The following is an 18,271-nucleotide window of genomic DNA, read 5'->3' as shown; positions in this document are numbered from 1 at the left end:
GCTTAACTGACTCCCTGGGTCAATGGAGAAAACATTTTTCAATAATCGCCTCAGGGCATTGCACCCTCTACTGCGCCTTCTTCTTCCGCAGAATATAGGGCGCCGCGAAGCAACATTGCTTTGCCGTTTATAGCTTGGTGTTGCGTTTACAAAGCGGTACACGTTCCAGATGGGGATCGCGGACAGGCGTGCTTGTGAAAGAAGTAGCTGCGAAGAGACAAATCGCGGGAGGGGGGGGGGGGCATTTTCTGTGTGAGTGTCCGAGTGTCCTGCTTTGGGGACCGAAAGGCGTACGGTGCGTCGTGCCCTGGACCCCCTTGATCTTCCCCCTTTAACGAGGACCAGGTCCTGGGATAGTGGACACAGCAATCGACTGCCCTCAATTTCGAGAAGGCACTGTTTGGCTTACTGAGAGTGACTGGCTAGAGCACGACCGGTTTTAGTGATTAAAGCCGGTCGTGGGCTATGGAGACCACTCTTGACAGCGACCCTTGGCCCTTCTCTTTTTCCCTATACGATCCCCTCATCCCTCTCCGCAGTGCAGGGTAGCAACCTCGAACACCCTTCCTGTTAACGTCCCTGCTGTGGTGAGGAGTACTTACACCTTTCAAGTCGGCCAGGTGAGGCCCGGCGTCCGGGAATCGGATAGGGCCACTAAAGAACGCCACACCAGAGTTCCTACCGGAAAAAAGTCGGGCGCGCGTCTGAATGTCTGTTGTTGCTAGGGAGCAAGAAAAGGAAAGTGCACAGGCCTGCTCACTGGCTCAAGCCGAGCCACAATCGCTACCACATGCAGATAGAAGGAGAGTTGGAAGAGGGGATAGAAAGACAGGACAGTAAAGACGTGCTAAAGACAAGGCCGATCCCGGAGGTAGTGCAATACCGGGCCAACCGGTGGCGGAAGTGAAGCATCCTTCAAACTCACCGCCACAAATCCAAAAATAAGTCCAATTGGACCCGTAACAGATACTCCACGGGTCGGGATAATCGCCTTCGGGCGCGCGCCCGTTCCCCACAGTTTTAATGTGAGAGCAAACATACAGCCACCAATCACAAGGCTCCACGCCCACACCATCATGGTTATTCGGCCACATTCGCAGAATTTGCTAAGCGGCGCAATCAGGTCATAAAAGATCAACTGAATTGTTGTGTCTTCCCTGCCTTCCCTTTTTTTCTTTATCTCTCGTTTTTTTTCTCCTCCTCCCTGTGCTGTTGACCCGTAGAAGTGGAAGAAGTGCCAACTCATCATCGGCGCTGCGATCCTCGCCGTGGATATGTTCCATTGACTCTCATCTCATCATCATCATCATCATCGTCGTCGTCACGAGCGCTCCTCGTTCCGAACCAGTTACGCGTATGACGCCATGAACCAATTGCCAGGTGCCATGCAGCTCCGGCGAGAATGTCATTCGGCGCCGCTGTCTCACTCAGGGTACGCTGCCGCAAAGGGAGCTCATGAGGTCGACAAGCTCTGTGCTCAAGTCTTCAGTCATAGTCTTTGGCCGAGCTGCTTCCTTCATCCCCACCAGCAGCTACGCCACGACCCAGACAGTGCGACGCCGATGCACCTCCTGCCGGACGCCGGTTGTGTTCGACGCAATGGGCCGGCCATCGAGTTCCCTGTCGCCCCGAGGAGCATCGTCACCGCCAGCATCGGAACGGACTCCGCCACCGAACGGGCAGTTCCGCAAGGCCATCATTACTGCTCTGTGGTCTGCAGTCCTGGACGCCGTCGGAGCTGCTGCGTTCGCCCACCTCCGCGCCTACTTCGCAACCCGGGCAGCGCGACGCCGGTGCCGCCTTAGATGTCTCCGAAAATAGGTACGATTAGAACGCCATGGGCGGAATTCGCTTCTATATCTTCACGTAGAAAAAGTTCACGATAGTCGACAGTGTACGATGCAACTATCACTCAGTACCTCGTCACGTTCGCCATTCCGTCACTTTTACTCATCGCTATCATCGAGACGCAAGCGTTGTCAAAGTAATCCACATTCAAGCTACTGATCTGCCATTTTGCGCGGTAGAGAGAGAGAGAGAGGAGTCAAACGTCTGTTCAGGCACTTCAAACAATATGTTGCAGAGTCTGGTATGAATTGGACGCTGTAGCGCCACAGGCGTTCACATTTGAGGAAACGAAAAAAGAATAGAATGGACAACTGCGGGAGCCCTCTATACTTTTGCAAAGCACGTAATTATCTCGTTGCACAAGCCTATTTACACACATTTTAAGATCGAGCAAACCTGACAGAAAAATCGCTTGGCTGCGTTTTGCTGCTTCACGCACGTCTAGCTACGTGGCTTCCCCTTTCTTTTGAGAATGTGTTGCAGTGCCTTCGGCGCCCAGTTAGAGCAGCCCGCATGCGCTGTTGTACTCTGGCAAGCATTTTAAGGCGGAAGCTTTTCGTGGCTCCTGAGTGACGGGGACGGAAGTTGTAGACGGAAGCTGTAAACGGAAGCTGTAGGCAGAAGCTGGCGGAAGTTGTAGATGGAAGTGGTCCGCAAGAACTGTCAATTGTGAGGAAAATAAAACAGAATGCAAAGTTGACTAAGCAAAATTTCTTAAGGAACGCATATGTAATGATATATACCAGATATTAAAAAAATAATCACAACGTAAAAAACATAAAGCAACAAAACGTAGGCAACAAAAACTAAGAACGTGAGAAAAAAATTGCAGGACGCTTAAGCTTCGGCTTTAAGAGTGGGACGCGACAGCATGTTATAGCCTTGCCAAGGAGTCCACCGGAAAGCCATCGCCCGTTCGGCGCGACGTGTTGCCCGTTGGACCTCGGTTGACACCTGAACCGCGTCGTAAGGGAAGCAAAATGAACGAATGAGCGGTTCTTTTAGAAAGGGAGGGTCAAGGCAGTTTGTTGGGAAATTGGGTTGTTAATGAAGGGAAGAGTAAGGGTCTATTGATATATGACGGGACGGCATGGGTGGTATAGCCACGCTTGACTCTGCTTTGTAGAGGCCACTTAGCATATTTGCCGATATCTTCCCAGATGCAGTTAGCGCAGGCTTAGGTCAATGCACGAAGACGAGGTCGTCGCGTCCTTTGCGGAACTCTGAACAATGCAAAACTAGGTGCTACAGTTCAGCACGGCACATACAGCCACAATACGGGCACTTCACAATGTCAATATTGCCCCTTGATGCCAGCGAGGGGCGGTAACACATTTGCGGATGATGATTGGCGTGTAGGCGGCATCGGCGATGATCTGAAATGAAAATTGATTTAATAATAATAATAATTGGTTTTTGGGGAAAGGAAATGGCGCAGTATCTGTCTCATATATCTTTGGACACCTGAACCGCGCCGTAAGGGAAGGGATAAAGGAGGGAGTGAAAGAAAGGAAGAATAGGTGCCGTAGTGGAGGGCTCCGGAATAATTTCGACCACCTGGGGATCTTTAACGTGCACTGACATCGCACAGCACACGGGCGCCTTAGCGTTTTTCCTCCATAAAAACGCAGCCACCGCGGTCGGGTTCGAACTCGGGAACTCCGGATCAGTAGTCGAGCGCCCTAACCACTGAGCCACCGCGGCGGGGCGAAAATTGATTTGAGGGAAAGGAAATGACGCTTGTCTCTCATATCTCAAGGGCACCCAGACCGACCGCATATGTTTGTAACCTCGTTGTAGGTTGTGGGGGGCTCCGCCGGCGGCTCATTCGAACAGACGGCCTGGATGATTACCCTTCGGTCATATTCGTCTGCCTTCTCGTTACCTGAGTAGCCGGAATCGGCAGACACCCATGAAGTGTTGAGTGTGGATGGAGGTAATTTTTGAGAAGGAAAGGGGTGAATTTATCCACTCTGCCTCTTTGATAGCCGGAGATCACGTATTTTGAGTCACTTATGACTTGTCTTCGTGCGGGGAGCCTTAATGGCCTGTGCTATTGCTGACTCCTCTGCGTCTTCGATGGAAGGGGCAAGAATTGTCGCTACGTTTATAATTTTTAAATGAGGCGTGATCACACCGTGTACCTGCCAGGTCCTTGCTTGGCCGCGTCCACATACACGGCAAACAGGTCATCCGCATACTGTTTGTCTATGGCCTCCGCCCGGGCAATTCGTCTGTCATCATGTCTTCCCGGTAGCATGTTCTTGGCTTCATCTTGAGCTTCAGGCGACTGCCTTCGGGAAGGACTGTGAGCTCAGTTGCCATGTCAACGGGCCGAATGCCAAGCACGCCTAGGATGTAGCCTGCGTCCGCTCTCGACAGGCCTTCTCTTTGCGCGGTTTTATGTGCCTAAATTTGCTCGTCGAGGCTATTATGGACCTCGAGTTCTAGTAGCTTGTTGATGCTGGAAAAAACTATGTAGGCCCAGTGCCCCCTTGTAAACACCACGAATGACGCTATCAATTACGTCCCGGTCCTTTTGGTGAATAAGATAATTAGGAAAATAGTATGTGATTTTGCTTAAGAGAAATGCTTGTGTGTGCCTACAGATGTCGGGCTCCTTCATGCCCCCGTGCCTCATAGAGATTCTCTGAGTCAGCCCGCCAATCTATTTAGATGATGTTTTCAGCTGCTCAATAGCGTCTGTACTCTGCGCATTGTTCTGTACCAGATTCCAAGGACCCTGATAGTCTTGACCTTCGGTATGCTGTTGCCGATGAGAGAGGTGTATGGTGTCGGCGAATCCGTCCTCTCTTGGCTCCCTGTGTTTCTTCCGAATGATGAGAAGCTCGGATTTGCTCGGTGAGCATGTTACACCTTTAGTTTGGACGTATTCTCGGACTGTGTCGACTGCCACCTGCAGGGCACCTTGTATAAGGCCGTCCGAGCCCGGATGCGTCCAGATGGTGATGTCATCCGCATAGATGGAGTACTTGATTCCATATATGTCATTTAATTTGGCGGGTAGGTCTTTCATGAACACGTTACACAGGAAAGGGGAGAGATGCCCCCCTTGCGGGATGCCTCTCGTTCCAAGTGTAATTTTTTCGCTTTTTAAGCTGCCAACATGCAGAGTGGCGGTCCTGTCGTATAGAAATATTGGCTGTGTAGATGTACGCGCTCCGACATTCATTTGGGCTAAACCCCTCCAAATGACTGCGTGCGCTACAATGTCGAAGGCTTTGCTGACATTTAACCTAAGTATAGTACGCGTCGGTAAGGGGTCAGCAAAGCCATCGATAATGTAGCGCACGTAGGCATTTGGAAGGGTTTAGCACAAATGAACGTCGACGATCATACGTACGACACGCTACGTACGCGTTCCGACATACATTTGGGCTACACGCTTCAAAATGGTGGCATTGTTTCGACGCACGGTGCAGAGTATTACTACAACTACTACTTCAACTACTACGATGCCGTCGGCGTTTCGACCGAATGAGCAGTATACGCTGTGGCGTAATAAAAAACAAAGCATAAAATACCAGAAACTGAATAATGACCGCCGCAGTGGCTCAGTGGTTAGGGCGCTCGGTTATACTGATCCGGAGCGGCGGCAGCGTTTCGTGAGGCGAAACGCAAAGGCGCCCCTTCGCTAAAGGTCCCCAGGAGGTCGAAATTATTCCGGAGCCCTCCACTACGGCACCTATGTCATCCTTTCTTTTTCAGTACATCCTTTATCAGTTCCCCTCCACGTGTATTTAGGCGTCTGCCGTGATGTGACAGAGGTACTCTGCCCTTTCCTTTCCATAAAAAACAATTTTCAAGGATAGGCAAAAGGCCTTAGACATTTCCGCTCTTAACCAGACTTAAGCGCACCCTGTGATTTTTCTTTTTCTTCGCCGTTTGGTGCAAAGAAAGGAAGACACACAGCCATCGCCAACTACGTGACCGACTTTCGGGAGCTGAGATCGAGCAACGAAACGAAGCTCCATATTAAGGCAATAGCGTTAAAGATGCCATTCTGTAGAAAATCACGCGTCGTTAGCGTCGTCGTTGGAGTTGTGAGATAAAAATATCCGGAGAAGACACCTAGGTAGGCCACCGAGGTCGCGTGACTTCGCAGCGACATCACAACCTGCTCACCGAATTTTGAGCAAACTGACCACCGGGCTACGGGGCAGTTAATCATCGATCGCTGGAGGTGGCTAGGAAACAGTTCAGAAAGAGCAACCTGGGTTACACAAGCCCCACCAGTTTCAGCACCTGCCATCGCAGGGCAGTGGTGCATCGCTTAACCGTTGCAGCACTGCGCCCAGAGGTGCAGATCATAACTCGCAGGAATCTAGAATGTAAAGTCTAGCATGACCTATTCTGCATATACGAGCGTTAACTCAATAAGGTACTGCATCATACCCTTAAGGCGCAGTTGAAATGTTCCCATAAACGTTTCCCCACCTTTTCCTCTTCCGGAAGGTGCAGTGGACGTGTGAATTTTGGGAGCTGCGCGTGAACAGCCTCCAGGCAACACAGATGCGAAGCCGGCGCACATTGGATGCCTCTGCCCATCCATCACTTGTGGTCGCTGCTAAGGGACCACACATGCGCGTAAAAGCGCTTGGAGGCGTGTAGGCAGTGCGATTGCCAGCGGAAACTGTTGCACCATCCACTTATTTACATTAAGCAGCTTTTTGTTAGAAATTCGGCTGATTTGGAGACATTGACACGCGGAAAAGCAAAGAAAGCTTCAGCACTTTCGCCGTGGCGGTGCTCCGAGGAGACACATGAAGTAACAACGCGCGCCTCACCTGTCTGGCCGGGCCGGTGGCGGCTGCCGCACTCGGCGCGAAATAGAGACATGCTGCAAGTCTCCGCCATTGCGGACACATTGCGCCGAAGCCGCCGAACGCTTCGGCGGTCAAGCGCAGTTGGAGTATAGAGGATTTCGCTTTAGCCGACGTGACGTTGCCGTGCAGCGCGCGCGTTTCGCCGCTATATAAACGCGCCTTAAAGTCCGGATACATGGAGCGTTTTTGTCGGCGTTTTTCGCCCGACGGCGCGCGTTTGACACTTTCGCAAGGATACGGCAGTTTACAAATGGCAGCGAGGTGCAGCAAATAGTAAAGCAATACTTACGGCAGTCACCTCATATCCGGATCACGAGCGTGAAATAACTAAAGGTATAAAAATGGTGTGGAGCGCATACTTTTAGATCATGAATGGCGGTTTGCCAATATTCCTCAAGAGAAAAGTTTAAAACAGCCGTAGGTCGCCTTTGCTCACCTATGGGGCAGAAACATGGAGGTTAACGAAAAGGGATATGGAAAGCTGTGGAAAGACAAATAGATGTAACGTTAAGATATAGGAAGGGGCCAGAGTGTATCAGGGATCAAACACGCGTCAATTACACCCTACTCGAAATTAAGAGGAAGAACTGTGCTTGGGCAAGGCATGTAATATGAAGGCAAGATAACCAATGCTCTTTAAAGGCAACAGACTGGATTTTAAAAGAAGACAAGCGTATTGCAGGTGGTGGCAAAGAGATGCTAGGGCAGATGAGATTAAGAAGTTTGCGAGGTTGGGGTGGCGGCAGGTGGCACAGGACAGGGTTAACTGGAGAGATATGGGAGAGGCCTTTGTCCTGCAGTGGGCGTAGTCAGGCTGATGATCATGATTGGCCATGGTATCCAGATCTATAATATAAAGTGGTCCTCCGGTGAGTGATGTGGGACACACGTCTGTCGTGCTCGCTTGCCTTAAGAGAAAGAATAGAAGTGTGGGCTTTTTAACGAGACAGTGTTAAGGAGCTCGTGTAGCAGAAAAGCCGGTGTCATCGCCGGCGGCGTTGGCCGTGAGCTAAAATCCTCCTCCTCGCATTCCTCTTACTCTTCCTTACTTTACGGCACGGTAAGGGTTTCCAGCGAGAATTGCAAGACAGGCGTCACTTCCTTTCCTTAAAGCAAATTTTCATTTCAGATTTCTTCTTTGTACCCGCCGCGGTGGCTCAGTGGTTAGGGTGCTCGACTACTGTTCCGGAGTTCCCGGGTTCGAACCCGACCGCGGCGGCTGCGTTTTTATGGAGGAAAAACGCTAAGGCGCCCGTGTGCTGTGCGATGTCAGTGCACGTTAAAGATCCCCAGGTGGTCGAAATTATTCCGGAGCCCTCCACTACGGCACCTTCTTCTTCCTTTCCTCTTTCACTCCCTCCCTTATCCCTTCTCTTACGGCGCGGTTCAGGTGTCCATCGATATATGAGACAGTTACTGCGCCATTTCCTTTCCCCAAAAACCAATTATTATTCCCTTGCGGCCCGGTTCGGGTGCCTACCGAGATATGTGAGACAGGCGTGCTCTCCTTAAATTGTCCAACGGGCCGCGCGTCACGCCGAACGGGCAATGGCGTTCCTTGCACACTTTGGCAATGCCGCAACACGCTGTCGCGTCTCACTCTTGAAGACGAAGCTTAAGCGTCCTCCATTTCTTTTATTTCTTTCAAACCCTAGGGGGTGAAATCTTCTAATTACGCAAACTTTTTGAATACGTTGCTCTGTCTTGTCATTTAAATCGAGGTTAAGCGATTTTAGCATTCAGTGTTGCATTGCGCTGATCGGTAATACCGCATCTGACGCAGGTACAGATCGATGCGTCCGCGGTCGGCTCTTGTGTCCCTGGTCAAAGGCTGCGGCGACTGGGACCCAGACCTCAGGTGGCGCAGTACCCAGACTGAGCCCGTTGCAGAGAGCAGTACGTGGGCGGAGCGCCTGCGGTGTGCCACCGACGGCCTGCTGCACTACTCAGCGCTATATTCTGCTGGCGCTATTGTGTGCCTGAATCTGCGAAAATTTATACCGATTTATTTATTATTAAACGCGTGATAATTCGAGCTCGATTTCTTTTTTTGCCCTGGCGGGTGCGCCAAAAATGGAAGCACATCTAAAACATTCAACGCCAGGTAAAATATTCTCGAACTTTGCGTTTTTTCTTTCAACTATATATATATATATATATATATATATATATATATATATATATATATATATATATATATATATATATATATATATATATATATATATAATAAGCAAGCTTGCGTTGAACAGATCAACTGTAGATGTGGCCCATGCCTTCGGCGCTATACCAAGGCTTAGCCTAAAGAAGCGGCCTTACAATGCGTTTCTGCTGTGCGCCGTTGCGGTGGTGGTGGTGAACTCTTCACAAAAGGTGGCTAGGAGACCGGTCATAGTGGGCGGGTTCTCAGTACAGGACTGCGATAGCTTCTGCTGTTCTGCAGGCCAGCGCGATATACCGCCGCGGGACGCCCAGTACAGAGCTGTATATATATAGCAGCTTTCCATGATGTGGCGGGGTGGGTGTAGGTGGTTTCCGGGGTGTTTTAGCGCCCCCCTCCCCCCCCCACACACACACACATGGAGTAGAGTGGTGCGGGCGCTATTGCGTGTGTGGCAATGAGTGGAGTATTGCGATGAGAAGGTGTGCTTGTGGTGGCGGTTCGGGAAGGACTTCGTCTGTCAGGTGCTTGTGATGGTTCAGGAATGGCAAGTTGCTGGCTACATTCCTCTCAAAATACTAGCTTGCAGAGTATTCTTCAGTTCGCACTATTTTAAGGGAAACTAAGTGCATAAATAGTTTACTTTTTAACTTTATTGCAGTGCATTGCAACGAATTTGAAATGAGTTATCCGCGGATATTTCGTGGTACAACAAGAACATCGCAGCACTTCAAGCGAAGTCATTAAAGAAATTCCGAAGCCGGGATAGTTAAATATTGCAGGTGAGAAAATAAATTCGACTGGGAGTTTATTTAGAGAGAGATGAAACTTGAATAAAGTGCATTTTCGGCTTCGAGAATGGGCCCAAAAGTTCAAAAGCCCAACGCCGGCCTCGACCTGAGGCGCACGGTGGACCAGAAGGAGCCTGTTACCGGGCAAAGGGGAGAATCTTCTTGCCTTCTGAATGGCGATTGTGGGTTGTTCGCGGATTCCAGAACGTTGTGAATCTTGCGCAAAGTTTACATGTTGTGGGGCGTAATGAAGTACCTTGCATATCCGAAACTGAGGCAAGAGTAGTGTCCAATAATAATGCCTTTCATGACTTTGATTACTACATGATGTTTTATTGATGAGAATAAGTATAATTTTAAAGTTGAATTCATTTTGCCCACCCCCATTCAAAGTTGTTACGTTGTTGATGACGTCAAGGGTGAATCACTGTGCATCGCGGGTCAGAAAGAGGAAAGCGCTTCGTTCTTGCAGCCACCAATATGAAGGCCGGGTGGAAGTGTAGCAGGCATGCTCATGTGTCTCATTGCTGTACATCGCTATAGCTTACGACTGATCAATGGTGACAACTTAGCCTATGTAGAGGACAGAAATTGATGCGGTTTAATGACTTGGGGCTGTCGTAAACTGGGGTTTTTTGAGAGCAAGGCAGGAAACAAGGCTGGGTGTCAGCCCCGCTGCCAAACATGGGTTTACATTGTTTCACTGCTGGAAGTTATGTTTTTCGTATTCTTGTGAGGTAAAAGCTCACTCGCGCTTTCGAAAAACGATACAATAATGTTGATGTGCCTACCGGCCGAGGCGTAAATTCGGGGGTGGTCCGGGCCAAGGGCGGTTTCTAAGCGTTTTTGCAAGCTTGGTCGCCCCAAGGTCAAACTTATGCACATCCCGGATGTCCCCTTTTTGCATCTAGTAGAGCTACCACCCTAAACGTAGTCATGAAGCTAATGTAAGACTTACGCCGAGAGCCAAGGTTTTGAACGGTTAAAAATTGCGTGCCGTTTGGAGTGAGGTTAAAGAACACATAACAAGATGGTTGGTAAATTTACTCTTTACTCGCGCTGTTTTTCGTAGCGCATTTTACCTCACATGACGCTTATATGAACTCGACAAAGTCTGGTCGAGTCGTCCTGTCGGCAAGAAATTTTGCTCTAGTTTTATGTAAACGCTAGCGGGGCATGCTCCGACATATTTGGTAGAGCCGACTCAATTTCCAGAGGTAGGTTGCCTCATCCTGAACTCACTGAGGCGCGTTAAAGCACCTCAAGGCAAGAGGTGTACCAGTGTAGCTGGAAGCGGAAATTAAGGACATGATTTTTACAGCCTCCGAGACATCGGTGGCATGGTCCATGATATTAGATGCCCCATTTTCGTGGCCTGTCGGTGCCCTGCTCGACGATTACCGGCCGCAGCAGTCGCGCCGGTCGAGGCTGCTCAGGTCAAGTTCATGCAAACGCGCCCGCCTCGCGTTCAGGTTCCGTGTTCGGCCCAGACGCTTAGCTCGACTCGCACCTGTGTGGTTCATATCAACGTGCCTTGAGTCGCGAAGTGTAAGCAGTGCCGAGATATACTGTGAGACACCTTCCTGTTTGAGTTGGTGGATAGCCTTGGCACGGTGCTCTTCCCGCCACAATGTTTTTTGCCTGTCCATCAGCAGTGTGACCAATCTTGTGCACCTGTCAGAGAAAGTTCAGCTCTAGTGGCGTTGAGCCGCCCAGTTCATGGAAACGGCTCCTATTCTACTGCCGCGGAAGCGTAAGAACATCACTGAAGTCAGTAGCGCAAGTGTAACCCACAGCTATGGCCCACTATGGTCCATTTATCCTATCCTCACGACTGATTGAATGCGGTGCTCACTCTTAATAACAAAGCCGATAGTTGAATAAGACATCCCATGAAAACCTGCAGAGCGAATATACTTATAATAGTAATTCGTTTTGGGGGAAAGGAAATGGCGCAGTATCTGTCTCATATATCGTTCGACACCCGAAGCACGCCGTAAGGGAAGGGATAAAGGAGGGAGTGAAAGAAGAAAGGAAGAAGAGGTGCCGTAGTGGAGGGCTCCAGAATAATTTCGACCACCTGGGGATCTTTAACGTGCACTGACATCGCCCAGCACACAGGCGCCTTAGCGTTTTTCCTCCATAAAAACGTAGCCACCGCGGTCGGGTTCGAACCCGGGAACTCCGGATAAGTACTTGAGCGCCCTAACCACTGAGCCACCGCGGCGGGTCAAGCGAACATATTTAGATGATTACTTTTGTGCAATGAAGCGTAATAGCAAAGAATTGAAGTTAAATAAACTGCGCTAATGGGGAAATAAACAACCAACCTATTTGTGTTAACGATGAAAGTCTGAATTGGCGCAATAAAATAGCAGGACAAATGAGTTTTGAAAAAAATCAGCTTGTGCCAACAGGCATTAAGATTCGTGCATCTACTGCGTAGTTGTATCTGCAGCAACGTACTGACTACAAACCACGCGAATATGAGTGGCCAGCGTGTTCTCGCCGTTCCACTCAGCATTTCTAACACCAAGGCTCGAGCAAGCAGAGCTGCGTCAACATCGCGGTCGGACTTCGCCCCCGCCATCTATATCTTTGGTAACAGAAGTTTCCACCACCATCCTCCAACACGCTGCAGCTGGGCTTCCCTCAGCGCTGATACCGGTGCGGAAAGTGCTGGTAGGCATATTTAAAACACAAAATTAACCGTGCCGCATTCACGCATAAAAGTCCCTAGTGCGAAATCGCACATACACTGTACCATCTCACAAAGGACTGAACCGTGATCGAGTTGGTCCCCATTGCCCTGGGCCTTCGGCAAGCTGACAAAAGCAGCTTATAGCTCAGGTGTCCCACCGGAATTTTTTCTAAAAATAAAATGATTTGAAATTGAAATGCCACACCCAACAACGAAGTAATAGGAGCCTTGCTGTCCAGTGATCCTTGGGAAGACCAGGAATCGTTGGTCGAACGGTCATGCCAGGTGGCACGGGATGTGGTGGTGGTGAGACGCTTTTATTGACCGTTAACTGGTGAATCCTGGACGGAGAACCGACCCGCTGAAGACCGCAGTACCTCATATATAGATCGAAAAGTTGTGTGAAGGTGAAGACGACCCACCACATATCCTCAAATGGTGCGGAACTAGCTGCCCTTCCGGCTGCAGTTGAGTTCATCATCCAAGAACCTCCGCATTATGGGCAGTTTTCACTGATTCCAAAGGAGCTCTTCAAGGCCTGCAAGCTGCTCTACGCCACGGGTCGCATGAAGAACTTGTTGCAGAGATTCGTGAGGTGTACAACAGCGCCACATCAAAAGGTCGTGTCATAATTTTTAAGCGGCTGTCAAGACGCTGCTTTATCAAAGGAAACAACCTTGCGGACGAAGCGATTGATCTGCCCACAATTACTGACTTGAAGTCTGTGTCCCTACATCAAGAGTTGGCGAAGCGTGTGAGCTACGCAGGTTGCCACTGGAGCTCACACTTTCTGCGTTGAACACTGGCCAGTTTTTAAAGGATTAACTTTATTACTTCCCTCCGTAGCTTCTTCGCTGTATGCACCATGCGCACGCGTTTTACCTTGAACCGAGGAGAAACCTCGCGACAGCTATCACGTCACTGAACTGACGCCGCCATTGCATTAACCAACAACGGCTGGATAGGCAAATTAAATTCATTTTGACACCCGCACACGCTGCCGTCTCCGGTAACGCGGAGGCTGACGAGCTAGGCCGAGTTCTCTACTTCCGGGTAGCCGGAGCCCCCCGAGCACTGGGGCAAACAGGAGCGCCTGCAAAATTACGAGGAAATTGTTGACCATTACAAATTGGGACGCAGGGTGGTACCCGAAGCAGGACAAAAATTAAACAATACATAAGCTGTCGCGTGGAGCCGGATACAAACCAATACATTTATGAACCCTGTGTGGATTTACCACGTGTACTCAGAGGTCGCATGATGAATGCACCCAGTGTGGGGTGAGGGGGACCCTCGACCACATAATTTGGGTGTGCCCAAAATCTCCTTAGCGGACAAAAATTTTGGTAGTAGGGAAGCCTGGCAGACCCTGCAAGAAGGCCGGACCCTGATATCCAGCGCACCACCATCCATCTGGCGGAAGAGGGCACTACCCGTCAAGGACTGCCAGCCAGCCTCTAACCGCGGATGCGCAACTTCCCCTCTGCCAGGCCAGCGTGCCGGGGGCGGGGAGAAACATCTTTTCTGGCGGAAAAAGAGTTATTTACACAATAAGACGTGTTCAGGTTGTGCGCGTGATTATTTCCTGATGGATCAATGAAAACTGACGTCCACAGCACTATGTTTTATTCAACATATTGCTGTGCGCGTGTTATTTTATTTCTCGTTCAGGAAATTATCACGCGCGCAACCTGGACACATTTCTTATTGTGTAAATAATTTGTGTGTATTACCTCTTCCCCATCCGTTCTTCCTGTCCCCTCACCTCTTTCATTTCACTTATCCATTGTGCATGGTATTCTTCATGTCCTGTGCCCCAGCTCAATGCTTCATTATCGATGGGAGATGCCGGGGCTAGCAAAAATCTTTTCCTTCATATTTATTATCTTTTTAATAAAAAAAACAGTTTCTTCCAGCAAGCAAGCAAGCCGCCTACGCCGCCGCCTCCGTAACTAACCAAAATAATAATAATAATAATAATAATAATAATAATAATAATAATAATAATAATAATAATAATAATAATAATAATAATAATAATAATATATAGTTGGACACCTGAACCGCGCCGTAAGGGAAGGAATTATGGAGGGAGTGAAAAAAGGAAGGGAGAGAGGTGCCGTAGTGGAGGGCTCCGGAATAATTTCGACCACCTGGGGATCTTTAACGTGCACTGACATCGCACAGCGCACGGGCGCCTTAGCGTTTTTCATCCATAAAAACGCAGCCGTCGCAGTCGCGTTCGAACCCGGGAACTCCGGATAAGCAAAAAAAAAACGAAAATGAAACGCAGTAACCGTGTCACTTCTCCCGGTGGACAACCGAACACTGCCGTAAGTGAACGGGTAGAAAGAGGTGCCGTAGTGCAGGTCTCCGGATAAATTCAACCACCTGGGGATCTTTAACCTGCACTGGGATCGCACACAACACGGGCGCCTTTTACGTTTCGCCTTGCCGCGGTGTTCAGTGGTTAGTGCGCCCGGCTACTGGTCCGGACACCCGCATAGGAATGCGACCGCGGCGGCCCGCGTTTCGACGGAAGCGGAACGCAAAGGAGGAGGAGGAAGAGGAGGAGGAAAGGCAAGGAGGTTAACCGGAAGAATAACCGGTCTGCTACCCTGCACGAGAGAAAGGGGTGAGGGGATAAAAGTATAAGGAGAAAAGAGAGAAGCCGGAAATTTAAGGCACCATACAAAGTCACAGCGGTCAACAAAGTCACAGCCTATCGTGCAGGCCAGAAGTCCTCAAGAAGCGGAGAAGTACAATGGAGGCCTTTCCTGCCGACGATCGCCGCGGCCAGTGACGAAGATCTTCATTTCCTTCAGTGGGCGCGGATCTAGACGCTCCAGAGCACGGCAGCGAGACTGCCTTTCGGTGCTGTAAGCAGCGCATTTACGAAGAATATGGTCTGTAGTCTCATCGCACGCGCAGATGGCACATGCAGGTCGGTCAGCCATACCGATTAAGAAAGAGTAATGCTTGGTGAAAGCTACACCAAGTCACAGGTAACCCAGAAAAGTTGTTTCACGTCACGGTAGGCCGAATGGAAGCCGGAGATTCACATCTCTGCCCAAGGCTTTCAAACGCGGATTCAAAAATTGGCCTGAATTCCACGCGGCAAGCGTGATGTTCTTGGTGTGATGTATATTGCATTCACTATAATGCGCTTTTATTCATGGTAAAACCTTGAGCCGTCATGGCGGAGTGGTAGCGTCGCCGCCTCAAATGCCAAATAATAATAATAATAATAATAATAATAATAATAATAATAATAATAATAATAATAATAATAATAATAATTGGTTTGTGGGGAAAGGAAATGGCCCAGTATCTGGGGGGAAAGGAAATGGCGCAGTATCTGTCTCATGTATCGTTGGACACCTGAATCGCGCCGTAACGGGAGGTTTAAAGAGGGAGTGAAAGAAAGGAAGAAAGAGTTGCCGTTGTGGAGGACTCCGCTAGACAGACACCTGAACCGCCCCGTAACGGGAGGGTTAAAGAGGGAGCGAAAGAAGAAAGGAAGAAAGATTTGCCGTAGTGGAGGGCTCCGGAATAATTTCGACCACCTGGGGATCTTAACGTGCACTGACATCCCACAGCACACGGGCGCCTTTGCGTTTTGCCTCCATAAAAACGCAGACGCCGCGGTCGGATTCGAACCCGGGAACTCCGGATCAGTAGCCGAGCGCTCTAACCAATCAGCCGCCGCGGCGGGTAAGAAGAAAGGAAGAAAGAGTTGCCGTACTGGAGATCTCCGGAATAATTTCGACCACCTGGGGATCTTTAACGTGCGCTGACATCGCACAGCACACAGGCGCCTTTGCGTTTTGCCTCCATAAAAATGCAGCCGCCGCGGTCGGATTCGAACCCGGGAACTCCGGATCAGTAGCCGAGCGCTCTAACCAATCAGCCGCCGCGGCGGGTAAACGCCAAAGGCCCTGTTCGGATTCCCAGCCTCGGCACAGGTTTTTTATGCGAAGCATACTGGCTGCACAACCGAGCTCTTCCTTGCTGCGCCGCGCGCTGCCGCGTAGCTACCACTTGACCTACATCGGCGCACCACGTGATATGACGTCACAACAGCTGTGAAAGCTGGGGCTCAACTCGTGCGCTCGCTTGCGGACGCGCAGCCTCCGCCGGCGGCCGAACTCCCGCTCCTACCGCTAGGAGATACTGACGTCACGCAATTGTATAAAAGGCGACGCACTCGTTGAGTCAGTTGAGCAGCGAGATGACGGCCAGGGAGAGGGCGGCTCGCCAGACCGCAAAGCGCAAGTTACAAAGAGCCACGGAAACGGGTGAAGAACGAGAAGTACGGCTTGCCAAGCGACGTATGCTTAGCATCCTAGGCTTAACCATAAGCTAAGCCAGGCCATTTTTTTTTAATTCTATCTGTGTGCGGGGGGTTTCAGCGGCTCCCGTAGATGCCGCCACTGCATACGTTCGTTAGCGGTTGAGCGCCAGTTTTGCTAAGGCGCGTTTATACTCCGCCCCGCCGCGGTGGCTCAGTGGTTAGGGCGCTCGACTACTGATCCGGAGTTCCCGGGTTCGAACCCGACCGCGGCGGCTGCAATTTTATGCAGGAAAAACGCTAAGGCGCCCGTGTGCTGTGCGATGTCAGTGCACGTTAAAGATCCCCAGGTGGTCGAAATTATTCTGGAGCCCTCCACTACGGCACCTATTCTTCCTTTCTTTCACTCCCATCCTTTATCCCTTCCCTTATGGCACGGTTCAGGTGTCCAAAGATATATGAGACAGAAACTGCGCCATTTCCTTTCCCCAAAAACCAATTATTATTATTAATTTATACTCCTGCGCAAAGCGCGTGCGCGCGCTGCACTGCGACGTGACGTAGGCCCAAGCGAGACCCTCCATACAACAACTGCGCTTGACCGGCGACGCTTTCATGCTGCTTCGCCGCACTGCTTCATGACCTTTTCTAAAAAAAAAAGCTGATCTAGGCACTTTAGGTCACGGCCGGTCTCGAGCGGAGAGAGCGATAGCGCGCGTCAAGACCGGCCTTGTTTAGGTTTACCCAACGCGGTGTAACAATGGTTAAGATGTCTCAGTGGTCTACTGAGCCGGAGTACACAGGTTAAAACCCGGACTCGGCGGCCACGTTTTGATGAAATTGAAATTGGTTGTTGGGGAAAGCAAATCGCGCAGTTTCTGTCCCACATCTCGGTGGACACCCGAACAGTTCCGTAAGGAAACGGATAAAGCAGGGAATGAAAGAATAAAGGAAAAAAGAGGTGCCGTAGTGGAGAGCGCCGGAATAATTTCGACCACATGAAGATTTTTAAAGATGTCAGTGCACGTTAACCCAGATATTCGATGGCGAATGTGCGGATCCCGTAGAGTATCTGTTATCGGTCCAATTGGACTTATTTTTGGATATGTGGCGGAGAGTTTGAAGAATGCTTCACTCCCGCCATCGGTTGGCCCGGTATTGCACTACCTCCGGGTTCGGCCTTGTTTTTAGCGCGTCTTTACTATCCTGTCTTTCTATCCCATCTTTCAACTCTCCTACTATCTGCACGTGGTAACAATTGTGGCTCGGCGAGAGCCAGTGAGCAGGCCTGTGCACTTTCCTTTTCTTTCTTCCTGGCAACAGACAGACAGACAGACAGACAGACAGACAGACAGACAGACAGACAGACAGACAGACAGACCGACAGACAGACAGACAGACAGATGTTCGAAGTTATTCCGGAGACCTCCATTTGCGGCACCTCTTTCTTCCTTTCTTCTTACACTCCCTCCCTTATCCCTTCTTTTAAGACGCCGTTCGGGTGTCCATCGAAATATGTGAGGCGGTGCCTGCGTTATTTCCTTTCCCCAATAATAATAATAAAATAATAATAATAGTAATAATAATATAATATTAATAATAAATAATAATAATAATAATAACAATAATAAT

The 18,271-nt window shown here is 49.8% G+C and overlaps 2 pseudogenes; one reads left to right on the top strand and one right to left on the bottom strand.

The window, feature by feature from the left end:
• Positions 1-849: 849 nt before the first annotated feature.
• LOC144095720 (U2 spliceosomal RNA) lies at positions 850-985 on the bottom strand (annotated as a pseudogene).
• Positions 986-17,673: 16,688 nt separating this feature from the next.
• On the top strand, positions 17,674-17,828 carry LOC144095772 (U2 spliceosomal RNA; annotated as a pseudogene).
• The last annotated feature ends 443 nt before the right edge of the window (positions 17,829-18,271 follow it).

The sequence above is a fragment of the Amblyomma americanum genome, chromosome 6 (genome assembly GCF_052857255.1).
Source record: "Amblyomma americanum isolate KBUSLIRL-KWMA chromosome 6, ASM5285725v1, whole genome shotgun sequence".
NCBI lineage: Eukaryota > Metazoa > Arthropoda > Arachnida > Ixodida > Ixodidae > Amblyomma > Amblyomma americanum.
Note: the sequence above shows the minus strand (reverse complement) of the source record. Positions and strands in the feature narration are given on the sequence as shown.